General features: G+C 40.2%; 1 non-coding gene across 1 annotated transcript; it reads left to right on the top strand.

The window, feature by feature from the left end:
- The first annotated feature begins 7,000 nt into the window (after positions 1 to 7,000).
- Positions 7,001 to 7,105, top strand: LOC125492112 (small nucleolar RNA R71). Its single transcript, XR_007268559.2, has one exon. It is a non-coding gene; the product is annotated as a small nucleolar RNA R71 (small nucleolar RNA).
- The last annotated feature ends 5,120 nt before the right edge of the window (positions 7,106 to 12,225 follow it).

Below are 12,225 nucleotides of genomic sequence, written 5' to 3'. Positions count from 1 at the left end.
GGCGAAACCAGAGCAACAGCAGCAACAACGACCAACAGCAGCAGCGCGAGCCGATGAGGGAAGCTCTGGCGAAGCCGACGGCCGTGGTGCGATGCGACGTACGAGGAGCAGCAACGTAGGGCGACACCCACGAACAACACTAGCAGCGACGAAACAGAGAAGGAGAGAGTGGTGCAGATTTACGACAGCCTAGGAGAACACCCGCGAGGCGTGACGCAGGCGAGAAAGCAATAGAGGGTTTGGCGAGGAGGAGCGAGAGAGAGAATGGGTTTGTGTTTCGGGTTTTCACGAGGAGGAGATAGATATGGGATTTGGGATTTTGGCTTCTTCAATTGAATGAAGAATCAGAAGATCAAATTGGAGTGGGTTTGTGATGATTTTGTGAAGAAGCTTTGTGGCACCTTCAATTGAAGACACGAAACCAAGAGGAAGGAGTCCTCTGATTGTCTCACAATGAGACACGAAATGAGAAGGGAGTATAAAGTAAACAGGGTTGGGTTTCTATTTTGGGCAAAATACAACTCAACTAGTTGCACATTGACAGGCTAAAGTCGTATCACCTTATCAAAAGTAATCCTAAGTCCTCTAACAAATAGTAGTCAGGGAAGTAGGGTCGAATCCACAGAGAAACATGTTCTTTTCTAATTGTCAGTCAAATCTAGAGTATAGGAACGAGTGTTTGTGAGTAATATATACTAATAAACTATAATAATCAAGAATTATCAATAATAAAAAGTCTAGGGCATAGGTTCACCAATGATCAATATTTCGGGATGAAATTGTAAAATCAACAATTAATAATGCAGTTAAACAGATTGATTCGCTCTCTCAAGTCTAAATCAAGCATAGAACGATATTAACAGGCTCTCACAATTTATTAACACCAATTCTACCTATTGAAACTAGCCTTAATATCAAGTTTATACCTCTCGGCGCATAACCTAATATTGCAACACTATAACAATCAAATCTGGCCAAATGGATTAAAAGACATAAAAACATTCAATAGGAATCAACATGCATTAATAAAAATCAATACTTTAATAAACATCCCTTCCTAATTGATCATGGATCCCCTTAAACCCTAGAAATAGACTACTCAATCATAATTGGGGAGAACATATTCATAATTAAATAAGCAAACATGAATTAATACTAAAGGATTGAATAGGAATAAGAAAGAAGAGAAATAATACCAATTGTAGAACCAATCTTGCAAAAATCAAAGCTTCTATTGAAAATTCAATGTAATGGAGAAAGCAAAACTAGGGTTCTTCAATAATTGAGAGAAAAAGAAATATAATCTTTTATGAATTAATGACGGAAAAAAAATAGAAAATAAAGGGAAATAATAATATTCCCTTGAGTCTTTATACCTTTCTATTTCCTAAAACAACTAGAAAAATAGAGTCTAATTCGTCAAAAGATAAAGCCTTATCGACTAGGAAACCCGGAATAATCCGGGCCGCGGATTTTCGGGCTGCAAAACAGCGTCAACTTGCAAAGACCATATCTCCAAACTAGAAGTCGTATCGGGCGTGTAATATACCGTTGGAAAGTCTTCAAGTCTAGTTTCCAACCCACTGGAATCATGAATTCCGATCTCTGGATAATAAGTTATGATCAAAAGAGTGCACATGACTCAATTTCCATACTTCTTTTAATACGTTTCCGCTATGTTTGAGTTGCAATCCGACTTGAAGATGCCCTTTGGACTTCTCATTTGACTTAGCTCCTTCCTAGATGCTTCTCATGCTTAAGCTTGTCCATAATACTCCAATTGTGTTCTCAATACCTAAAACTATCAAAAACACCGAAAACACACACAAGAGTAATATCTTCTCAACTTAAGTAACTATATGCAATTATGGACTAAAATGCAACTAAATGATCCTAAAATGCAACCTAAATGCATCATGAAATACCTATATTAATATGACTCATCAAACTCCCCCAAGCTAAACTGTTGCTTGTCCTCAAGCAATTAAACAATAGACACGGGAAGAAAATGATAACCTACAATATGGGACTAAAACAGGGTCAAGCACACAATCCAAAACACGAGATATCAATCCTACATGAACCAAGCATCGAGTATCAATGAAACAAAGCCGCATAGCACGTCATGTGACCAATCAACTCAACAATCTTACCACAACCCTTTCCCCCAAGCTGGACTTAACAACACTTGACAGACCTCACTATAGTATGTGAATAATACTCTCTTGTGTTTAGGGCGAAAATCAATGACACTCAACGATCTCAACCTATATATATCAACTCAGAAGAAGCTTTACTCTTAGACTTTTGACTTTCAACACGAAAAATGTAACACACAAAGATCAAGAGGACTTTCAAGGGTTGTAATGAGGCTAGGGTTAAGGGTATGGATCATATTTTGGGAAATGTGGTGGAAAAGCCAAGAAGGGGAGCAAATATCAATGTAAAACGGCCTAACAAGGCATTATCACACTTCATATAACACCATCATTACCACAATATCACACATATTTCATGCATAGTAACCCATTTAAACCTTTTCACTTATCTTTCAAAATGTTCACTTTCTTTGTTCTTTCATTTTTTTTCTTCATTCTTTTTCATATTGCCAAAATCTCTTTGACCACATTCAAATTCGATGAAAGCTCATTAATAACACTTTCCTTCAATAACCATGCATTAACTACATCCATGTAATACAGTATGACCAAAACTAACACTTGCTCCCCCAAGCTAGGCTTGGGACAATAATCAAATGAGGTTAAGGGTTAGTATGGGTGAAGTAGCAAGCAAGGGTCAAGAAAGCTCAGCGGGGCTAGAGACGGGAAATATGTAAACAAATAGAACTCTGGAGCTAAAATCATGAAATGAACGCCTCAATCATATCAAATAGTGTACACAATCAAGATCAAGGAGTACCAGGTCAAAATCAAGATCAATACATCAACTGAGGAACTAATCATCATGAAAGAACATAACTGACACAGATTCGTCAGTTTATTAGGCACAAAGTTCACATGGGTCAATTTTGTCTGCACAGTAAAGTTAAGCCAGCCAGAGAGATCAAACAGTCTTACCACACAATCAATCGTACACAATTATGCTATGAAGAATCATGAAACCACTGTACAACAAAGTGTAGAGCTGTAGTAGAGATATCCACAAAATTCTCGAAGGTGTGCCAACAATAGTCCCATAGATGAAAACTATAATAAATGAGCTATCTAAAATGCAACTATGATGCAACTAAGAAAGCAGTACATTTTTTTTGGTTACACGTAAAATCCTATTCCTAATGAACAGGCAAAAGCGTGTAACAACTACAAAGCAATAAAAACTACACTAGAAAGCAGTAAAGATAGATATCCTCCCAAGAAATACAGCACAGTGTCTCACTGTGTAAAAGTAAGGAAAGGAAAAAGGAAAGCTCACGCAACGGGAGCTTCGTCCATCGAGGATGGCGCAGGAGTAGTGTCGACGCCAGAAGCGATGGGGCTAGAAGCATCTAGCGGCCGACGTAGATCACGGACCTCGGCACGAAGGTCCTCCATATGACGCTCCACAGTCTCGAGACGAGATAATATCGTCGTCTGAAAGGATGCAAAAGAACTCATGAAGCGACTGAAACGGGCTTCCATGCTCTCAGGAGACATAGTAGTGCTGGACGAGGGGTCCTCAGAGACTGGAGGTGGAGGGGCTTCAAGTGTGGGAGATGACAGATGCTGGGGCTAAATGCAACACACTGCAGACGGGAATGTCCCTAACCTTGCCGCCTACCTCTATAGTTTCAGAGATAGCAGGGGATTCCACAGAAACACTAGAATCCTGAGGATGATCATTGGTAATATCGTAGATGATGCCTTTTCTGTGGAATGACAAGGCTTACAAACCATAGATACCTGTTCTTAGCTTGGTGGACGAGCCATCCATATCGATCCATAGCGGTGGTGTTAAGGAGGTTGGTGTAGGAAGAAGTCACTTTAGAGGCTAAATCGATGCCTCTACAGAGCAAACACAGAAACAATCCACCCATAGAGATATCACCTTTCTTTACATCCCGCTCCCAAAGAATCCACCCATAAGAAATTGGCAAAGTTAGTTTCCGTGCACAGTCGTGGGAGACATAGAAAGAAACCACAGAAGTTTAAATCTTGGAGAGTGACTTGCCTGATTCGCTTTGGGACGGAAAAGTTGAAGTAAAAGCGTGAAGCAGCGGAGAGCAGGACAACCAATAGATGAGGACTTGCTAGAACCCGATGCCAATCAGAAGCCCTGTAATCTGCTTCTAAAAGGAGATGGATCAAATTTGTCACAACTAGAGCATCTTGTAATTGCATGAAGGTGATGGACCAACATCCCCCCCTGTAGGCCAACCAAACATAATGTTTATCTCATCCAAGATATATATGCTCTGTACCTAAGGTGAATATACATCACTTTCGATGTTCCACTGCAAGGGAATCCAGAAATTCAACTACGAGCTCAGGATAAATCGCTCGTTCAATCGGAATACTCGGCCCAATGATGTGTCCGCTCAATGTACTCAAAAGCCCAATCAAAGCCGATCTTAGTCACGGCATTCAGAGAGAGATAGAGGATTGGGGCTATGGTGCGCTTTTGGAGTGTAGCAAGGCGCGTTTGGGAAGTGGAGGGAGGGTGGAGGGTGGAATGGATGTGGTGGCTCTGGAAGTGGTGGATTTAAGTTGTGGCTTTAGATGCTTTGGATTTTGAAGTTGTGGCTTTAGTTCATTCTTTTCATTTTTCACAACAGTCATCGCTTTTTCGGTACTACTTGGACAGGACTTACCCACTTAGAGTCACAATAGGGTAATAATACTCTGCATCGAGTAGTTTCATCACCTCTTTCTTGACCACTTCCTGATGTTTGGGTTCAATCTCGTTTGTGGTTGAATGCATGGCTTATGGTCATCCTCAAGGTGTATCCTGTGCATACAAAAATCGGGCTAATACCCTTCAAATCATCAATACTGTACCTATAGCCTTCTTATGATTTTTCAGAACAACTAGAAGTTTGGAAAGTTGGCTATCGTCGAGTGCAGCACTGACAATTACAGGATCTAACTCTTGCTTATCTAAAAAGACATACTTCAAATGAGAGGGGAGAGGTTTAAGTTCGGGTTTCTTTACCTCAACATTGCACACAGATCGATCAAACCTCTTTACCTGTTGGCATCCATGAAGGTCAGATTCTTCACTTGCTAGCATCCTCTCAATAGCATCTACTTCATCGCTCCATATACTGCCATCACTGTGGAAGAATCAAGACAAAGTACCGCCTCCAAGGGATCTCCATAGAGAGCTTGGGGCATATTCATGGCAAATTAAATCAACACATCAATACTATGCACTTTTCCTCTAGCATAGGACTTTTCAAAGCAGTGCTCAGATTAAAAGTGACTCATCATCTCCAACAGATAGTGTAAGCTTACCATTTTTCACATCAATGACAGCACAGCAGTATGAAGGAATGGTCTACCCAAAATGATTGGAATTTGCCTATCTTCCTCCATATCAAGTACAACAAAGTCCACGGGAATAAAAAATTTACCTACTCTAACAGGTACATCCTCTAAAATACCTAGGGGTATTTACAGAACGGTCGGCCATTTGTAGAGTAATATTGGTAACTTTCAAACTTCCCATGTTCAATTTTGAGGAAAAGACAATGGCATAACACTCACACTAGCCCCCAAATCACATAAAGCTTTATCAATGAACAAACTACCAATGTGACAAGGTATAGAGAAACTACCAGGGTCTTTTAATTTTGGTGGAGATTTATTTTGTAAAATGGCACTACATTCTTCAGTAAAAGCAACTGTCTCCACCTCGTTAAAAGCCCTTTTCCTAGTCAAGATATCTTTCATAAATTTAGCATAAGCAGGCACTTGAGTAATTAATTCCGTGAAAGGAACTGTTACCTGAAGATTCTTGACGACTTCCAAAAACTTACCAAATTGCTTGTCCAGCTTACTCTTGAGGTGACGATTGGGGAAAGGAAGTTTGAAGGAGGAACTCAATAGCAGGTTTTTGGCTTCATTGGTCTCTTCATGTTCAGTGGCTTGCTGAGAGTTCTCCTTGTCATTTTAGCTTCAGCTGGGACCTGTTCCTCATCATTTTTCACACTCAAAGTATCATCAATAGGCATGGGTGGTCCATTGTAGTGAGAACCACTTCGGAGAGTGATGGCATTTGCCGAATCTGTAGCTGAACAGGTTGTGCTGGAAGAGCACCTTGTTCGAGTGGAATTCGAAGTAGCCAATTGTGCCAACTGATTCTCCAACATCTTATTGTGAGCAAGAATGGACTCAATTTGTGCCTTATCAGCTTGTCGATCCTTTTGCATTTGTAGCATCATGTTTCTCATCTAACCATCATTGGATCGGCAGGAGGTGCTTGTTGAGATGGATTGAAAGGTGGTCTAGAGAAACCAGGAGGGTGTTGGGAGGTGGTTGGATATCTTTGGTTCAATTGTTGTGCTTGTGGTTGTGGTGCAGGAGGATTCAGGACATTAGTGCTCTTGTAAGACAAGTTAGGATGATTTCTTCAATCCTGGATTGTATGTGTTGGAGTATGGGTTGTTCGGCCGATATGCTTGAAAAGCATTAACTTGTTCGAGAGAACTCCGACACTCTTGTGCCCAATGTCCAACTATCCGCAATTATCACACAAATCTCGGAGGTAGTACCCAAAGCAGCAACACTTGCAGGAGAGGAGAGCTGCATATTGTCAAGTTTATTGCTGATGGCATTCATCTGTGCAGCTAATAAGGATATAGAATCTATCTCATGCTTTCCACCTTGTTAGCTAGTCCTCGAGGATTACCATATTGAGAGTTGTGGATAGCCATCTCCTCGATCAAATCATGAGCAGCATCAATTTCCAGTTTCATGAATCTCCCATTTGCTGCAGAGTCAAGGATAAGTCTCGAGTTGTTCCCCAAACCATTGTAGAATCCTGAACTAGGAACCATTTTTGTAGACCATGATGGGGACATTCTCTCTGAAGTCTTTAAATCTTTCCCATGCCTCATGTAAAGACTCATCAGTCCTTGGGTGAAGTTTGTAATCTGACTACGCAACCTAGCAGTCTTCTCTGGAGGGTAGTACTTTCTGTAGAAACCAGAGCCAAGGTATTCCAATCAGTGATCCCAAGAGTGGCTCGATTAATCCATTGTACCACATCTTTGCCTTGTCTCGAAGTGAAAATGGGAAAAGAATCTCCCGAATCTGATCTTGTGTCACTCCCTGCAGCTTAATGGTAGAGCAATATTGGCAGAAATCTTGATAATGAAGATTGGGGTCTTCATTAGGTCCACACCAAATTTTCTTTCGATCAGTTTAGCAATGCAGGTTTGATCTCGAAATTTACAGCTTCGATTTCAGGCATTGATTGCTTCTGGATTCACCAAAAGGGTTGGGAAAATCAGTGATTCTAGTGGGGTTGGGAAGTTCAGCCAATCAGTGATTCCAGTGGGTTGGGAAAAATCAGTAAGCCTCCGAGCCATCTCTGATTCTGGTGGAGCAACGAGACAATGCTGGTAGAATAGAGTCAGAATCCAAAGGATTATCTTCCCTTGGATTATCTCGCAACTGTTGGAAAAGTTCTTTGTTATGAAAGGATCTTTCGATTTCAGGATAAATTGTAAGCAGTCTGAACTCAAACTCCTGCGCATAGAAGAACTAAAGAAAAACAATTAGAGATTTTTGTCCAAAGAACAAGTGTTCTCTGAACGAGAGTATATAATCTAGACTCTAAACAATTAAAGAAAATGGAACAAAACGTTTCCCCGGCAATGGCGCCAAATTTTAGGCTAAAGTCGTATCACCTTATCAAAAGTAATCCTAAGTCCTCTAACAAATAGTAGTCAGGGAAGTAGGGTCGAATCCACAGAGAAACAATGTTCTTTTCTTAATTGTCAGTCAAATCTAGAGTATAGGAACGAGTGTTTGTGAGTAATTATACTAACTAAACTATGAATAAATCAAGAATTATCAATAATAAAAAGTCTAGGGCATAGGTTCACCAATGATCAATATTTCGGGATGAAATAGTAAAATCAACAATTAATAATGCAGTTTAACAGATTGATTCGCTCTCTCAAGTCTAAATCAAGCATAGAACGATATTAACAGGCTCTCACAATTTATTAACACCAATTCTACCTATTGAAACTAGCCTTAATATCAAGTTTATACCTCTCGGCGCATAACCTAATATTGCAACACTATAACAATCAAATCTGGCCAAATCGGATTGAAAAGACATAAAAACATTCAATAGGAATCAACATGCATTAATAAAAATCAATACTTTAATAAAACATCCCTTCCTAATTGATCATGGACCCCTTAAACCCTAGAAATAGACTACTCAATCATAATTGGGGAAAACATATTCATAATTAAATGAGCAAACATGAATTAATACTAAAGGATTGAATAGGAATAAGAAAAGAAGAGAAATAATACCAATTGTAGAACCAATCTTGCAAAAATCAAAGCTTCTATTGAAAATTCAATGTAAATGGAGAAAAAGCAAAAATTGGGTTCTTCAATAATTGAGAGAAAAAAAAAATAATCTTTTATGAATTAATGACGGAAAAAAAAATAGAAAATAAGATAGGAAATAATAATATTCCCTTGAGTCTTTATACCTTTCTATTTCCTAAAACAACTAGAAAAATAGAGTCTAATTCGTCAAAAGATAAAGCCTTATCCGACTAGGAAACCCGGAATAATCCGCGGCCGCGGATTTTCGGGCTGCAAAACAGCGTCAACTTGCAAAGACCATATCTTCCAAACTAGAAGTCGTATCGGGGCGTGTAATATACCGTTGGAAAGTTCTTCAAGTCTAGTTTCCAACCCCACTGGAATCACTGAATTCCGATCTCTGGATAATAAGTTATGATCAAAAGAGTGCACATGACTCAATTTCCATACTTCTTTTAATACGTTTCCGCTATGTTTGAGTTGCAATCCGACTTGAAGATGCCCTTTGGACTTCTCATTTGACTTAGCTCCTTCCTAGATGCTTCTCATGCTTAAGCTTGTCCATAATACTCCAATTGTGTTCTCAATACCTAAAAACTATCAAAAACACCGAAAACACACACAAGAGTAATATCTTCTCAACTTAAGTAACTATATGCAATTATGGACTAATAATGCAACTAAATGATCCTAAAATGCAACCTAAATGCATCATGAAATACCTATATTAATATGACTCATCAAACTCCCCCAAGCTAAACTGTTGCTTGTCCTCAAGCAATTAAATAATAGACACGGGAAGAAAGTGATAACCTACAATATGGGACTAAAACAGGGTCAAGCACACAATCCAAAACACGGGAGATATCAATCCTACATGAACCAAGCATCGAGTATCAATGAAACAAAGCCGCATAGCACGTCATGTGACCAATCAACTCGACAATCTTACCACAAACCCTTTCCCCAAGCTGGACTTAACAACACTTGACAGACCTCACTATAGGTATGTGAATAATACTCTCTTGTGTTTAGGGGAAAATCAATGACACTCAACGATCTCAACCATATATATCAACTCAGAAGAAGCATTACTCTTTAACTTTCCTTTTGACTCACTTTCAACACAAAAATGTAACACACAAAGATCAAGAGGACTTTCAAGGGTTGTAATGAGGCTAGGGTTAAGGGTATGGATCATATTTTGGGAAATGTGGTGGAAAAGCCAATAAGGGGAGCAAATATCAATGTAAAACGGCCTAAAAAGGCATTCATCACAGCTTCATATAACACCATCATTACCACAATATCACCACAATATTTTTCATGCATAGTAACCCATTGTTAACCTTTTCACTTATCTTTCAAAAACATGTTCACTTTCTTTGTTCTTTCATTTCTTTTTCTTCATTCTTTTTCATATTGCCAAAATCTCTTTGCACCACATTCAAATTCGATGATAAAGCTCATCAATAACACTTTCCTTCAACATAACCATGCATTAACTACATCCATGTAATACAGTATGACCAAAACTAACACTTGCTCCCCCAAGCTAGGCTTGGGACAATAATCAAATGAGGTTAAGGGTTTAGTATGGGTGTAAGTAGCAAGCAAGGGTCAAGAAAGCTCAGCGGGGCTAGAGACGGGAAATATGTAAACAAATAGAACTCTGGAGTTAAAATCATGAAATGAACGCCTCAATCATATCAAATAGTGTACACAATCAAGTATCAAGGATGTACCAGGTCAAAATCAAGATCAATACATCAACTGAGGAACTAATCACTCATGAAAGAACATAACTGACACAGATTCGTCAGTTTATTAGGCACAGAAGTTCACATGGGTCAATTTTGTCTGCACAGTAAAGTTAAGGCCAGCCAGAGAGATCAAACAGTCTTACCACAGCCAATCAATCGTACCACAATTATGCTATGAAGAATCATGAAACCACTGCACAACAAAGCTGTAGAGCTGTAGTAGAGATATCCACAAAATTGTCGAAGGTGTGCCAACAATAGTCCCATAGATGAAAACTATAATGAAATGAGCTATCTAAAATGCAACTATGATGCAACTAAGAAAGCAGTACATTTTTTTGGTTACACGTAAAATCCTATTCCTAATGAACAGGCAAAAGCGTTAACAACTACAAAGCAATAAAAACTACACTAGAAAGCAGTAAAGGATAGAATATCCCTCTCCCAAGCTAAATACAGCACAGTGTCTCACTGTGTAAAAAGTAAGGAAAGGGAAAAAGGAAAGCTCACGCAACGGGAGCTTCGTCCATCGAGGATGGCGCAGGAGTAGTGTCGACGCCAGAAGCGATGGGGCTAGAAGCATCTAGCGGCCGACGTAGATCACGGACCTCGGCACGAAGGTCCTCCATATGACGCTCCACAGTCTCGAGACGAGATAATATCGTCGTCTGAAAGGATGCAAAAGAACTCATGAAGCGACTGAAACGGGCTTCCATGCTCTCAGGAGACATAGTAGTGCTGGACGAGGGTCCTCAGAGACTGGAGGTGGAGGGGCTTCAAGTGTGGGAGAGATGACAGATGCTGGGGCTGATAATGCAACACACTGCAGGCACGGGAATGTCCCCTGAACCTTGCCGCCTACTCTATAGTTTCAGAGATAGCACGGGGATTCCAACCAAACACTAGAATCCTGAGGATGATCATTTGGTAGAATATCGTAGATGATGCGCTTTTCTGTGGAATGACAAGGCTTAAAACCATAGATACCTGTTCTTAGTTGGTGGACGAGCCATCCATATCGATCCATAGCAGTGGTGTTAAGGAGGTTGGTGGAGGAAGAAGTCACTTTAGAGGCTAAATCGATGCCTCTATCCAGAGCAAACACAGAAACAAATCCACCCATAGAGATATCACCTTTCTTTACATCCCGCTCCCAAAGAAATCCACCCATAAGAAACTTGGCAAAGTTCAGTTTTTCGTGCACAGTCGTGGGAGACATAGAAAGAAACCACAGAAGTTTAAATCTTGGAGAGTGACTTGCCTGATTCCGCTTTGGGACGGAAAAGTTGAAGTATAAAGCGGTGAAGCAGGCGGAGAGCAGGACAACCAATAGATGAGGACTTGCTAGAACCCGATGCCCAATCAGAACGCCCTGTAATCTGCTTCTAAAAGGAGATGGGATCAAATTTGTCACAACTAGAGCCATCTTGTAATTGCATGAAGGTAGATGGACCAACATCCCCCCCTGTAGGCCAACCAAACATAATGTTTATCTCATCCCAAGATATGATATGCTCTGTACCCTCAAGGGTGAATACTACATCACCTTTCGATGTTCCCACTGCAAGGGAATCCAGAAATTCAACTACGAGCTGGATAAATCCGCTCGTTCAATCGGAATACTCGGCCCCAATGATGTGTCCGCTCAATGTACTCAAAAGCCCAATCAAAGCCGATCTTAGTCACGGCATTCAGAGAGAGATAGAGGATTGGGGCTATGGTGCGCTTTTGGAGTGTAGCAAGGCGCGTTTGGGAAGTGGAGGGTGAGGGTGGAGGGGGTGGAATGGATGTGGTGGCTCTGGAAGTGGTGGATTTAGAAGTTGTGGCTTTAGATGCTTTGGATTTTGAAGTTGTGGCTTTAGTTCATTCTTTTCATTTTTCACAACAGTCATGCCGCCTTTTTTCGGTACTACTTGGACAGGACTTACCCACTTAGAGTCAGCAATAGG

The sequence above is a fragment of the Beta vulgaris genome, chromosome 7, assembly GCF_026745355.1.
Source record: "Beta vulgaris subsp. vulgaris cultivar EL10 chromosome 7, EL10.2, whole genome shotgun sequence".
In the NCBI taxonomy this organism is placed as follows: Eukaryota; Viridiplantae; Streptophyta; class Magnoliopsida; order Caryophyllales; family Amaranthaceae; genus Beta; species Beta vulgaris.
The sequence above is the reverse complement of the archived record's forward strand: the minus strand, read 5'-3'. Positions and strand labels throughout refer to the sequence as shown.